The following is a 2,509-nucleotide window of genomic DNA, read 5'->3' as shown; positions in this document are numbered from 1 at the left end:
GAAGAATCTCAACAGAGGTGTGAACAATTTTATGGCATTTTAGATCGCTGCGTGCAGTGTGAAGGATGAATTGAGGGGACAAAGTGAGAATCAAGGAGAGCAGTTGTGAGGCTCTTTTCCAGGCGTCTGCCTGTAGAAGGAAGAGTGCGGATGGGGAGATACAGATTGGATTAAGAGGTACCAATGTTGTGACTTGGACAACTGGGGAATAATGATACCATTTTCTTTTTTTTTTTTTTTTTGAGACGGAGTCTCGCTCTGTCACCCAGGCTGGAGTGCAATGGCCGGATCTCAGCTCACGGCAAGCTCCGCCTACCGTGTTTACACCATTCTCCTGCCTCAGCCTCCCGAGTAGCTGGGACTACAGGCGCCCGCCACCTCACCCGTCTAGTTTTTTTGTATTTTTTTAGTAGAGACGGGGTTTCGCCGGGTTGGCCAGGATGATCTGGATCTCCTGACTTCGTGATCCGCCCGTCTCGGCCTCCCAAAGTGCTGGGATTACAGGCTTGAGCCACCGCGCCTGGCCAGTGATACCATTTTCTTTCTCGTTTAGGGGGAGATAATGAGTTTTAGGTGCCCCTGGGATATTAGCTAATGTGGGTTGGGAACCCAAAAGAAAGGTTTGAGGTGTGTGTGCATGTGCATATGGATGGCTGTTGAAGCCATGAAGTGGGCTGGAGAGAAAGATACCTGCATTTGCAGAATAGGTTGAGGGAAGCCGAAAACAGAACACTGAGAAGGGGCAAACCGAAAGGAAAGAAGAAAACCATAGAGAACTATCAAGGAAACTGGTTAAAGCGTTTAGTGTAACAGAGATAAAGTAAAATGTGAACTAAAATATATCCATCAGGGCCGGGCGTGGTGGCTCACACCTGTAATCCCAGCACTTGGAGAGGCTGAGGCGGGTGGATCACTTGAGGCCAGGAGTTCGAGACCAGCCTGACCAACATGGTGAAACCCTGTCTCTACTAAAAATACAAAAATTAGATCGGTGTGGTTGCACATGCCTGTAATGCCAGCTACTTGCGAGGCTGAAGCATGAGAATTGCTTGAACCTAGGAGGCAGAGGTTGCAGTGAGCTGAGCACACCACTGCACTCCAGCCTGGGCACTAGAGCAAGACCCTGTCTCAAAAAAAATAAAATAGGCCCAGCACTTTGGGAGGCCATGGTGGGCAGATCACTTGAGGTTAGGAGCTGGAGACCAGCCTGGCCAACACGTTGAAACCCCGTCTCTACTAAAAATACAAAAATCAGCCAGGTATGGCAGTGCATGCATGTAGTCCCAGCTACTGGGGAGGCTGAGGCACAAGAATCGCTTGAACCTAGGAGGAGAATGTTGCAGTGAGCTGAGATCGGGCCACTGCATTCCAGTCTGGGTGACAGATGACAGAGTGAGACTCTGTGTGGGGAAAAGAAAGAGAGATCAGCCTGTTACTGTGTCTATATAGAAGGAAGTAGACATAAGAGACTCCATTTGGTTCTGTATTTGAAATGCTGTTAATCTGTGACCCTACCCCCAACCTTGTCCTTGCAAGAAATATGCGCTGTGGTGACTCAAGGTTTAATGGATATTGGGCTGTGCAGGATGTGTCTTTGTTAAACAAGTACCTGAAGGCAGCTTGCTGGTTAAAAATCCTGCCCGTCCCTGGGCAATGGAACATCTCAGGGTAAAACCCATTGTGTGCTTTGTTTACTGAGCAAGGAGAAAACCGCCTTTAGGGATAAGGTGGGGCTTGCTGGAGCAATACTGCTAAAAGGCTTATGGAGATGTTCGCATATGCATCTCAAGGCACAGCATTTTCCTTTAAACTTATTCATGTTACAAGGATTTTTGTTCATATGTCTTACTGCTGATTGCCTCCCTACAATGATCCTATTGTCCAGCCACTCCCTTATCTTTTTGATGGTAAAGATAATTATCAATAAATACTAAGGGAACTCAGAGGCCAGTGCCGATGTGTGTCCTCTGTAAGCACAGCACCGGTCCCCTGGGCCCCGCTTTTCCTTCTCTGTACTTTGTGTCTGTGTCTTATTTCTTTTCTCAAGTCTCTCGTTCCACCTAACGAGAAACACCCACAAGTGTGGAGGGGCAGGCCACCCCTTCACTCTGTCTCCAAAAAAATAAAATAAATAAAATGTATCTATCAGATATTGCAACAAGGGCCAGGCACAGTGGCTCACACCTGTAATCCCAGCACTTTGGGAGGCCTAGGCGGGTGAATCACTTGAGACCAGGAGTTGGAGACCAGTTTGGCCAATGTGGCAAGACCCCATCTTTACAAAAAATACAAAAATTAGCTGGGTATGGTGGTACGCACCTGTGATCCCAGGTACTCTGGAGGCTGAAACACAAGAATCATTTCAACCCAGGAGGCGGAGGTTGCAGTGAGCGGAGATTGCACCACTGCACTCCTGGCAACAGAACAAGACTTTGGTTTTCTTGTAAATAAATAGGCCGGGTGTGGTAGCTCACACCTGTAATTCCAGCACTTTGGGGGCCGAGGTGGG

Source organism: Trachypithecus francoisi, unplaced genomic scaffold (genome assembly GCF_009764315.1).
Source record: "Trachypithecus francoisi isolate TF-2019V2 unplaced genomic scaffold, Tfra_2.0 Lachesis_group5, whole genome shotgun sequence".
In the NCBI taxonomy this organism is placed as follows: domain Eukaryota; kingdom Metazoa; phylum Chordata; class Mammalia; order Primates; family Cercopithecidae; genus Trachypithecus; species Trachypithecus francoisi.
Note: the sequence above shows the minus strand (reverse complement) of the source record.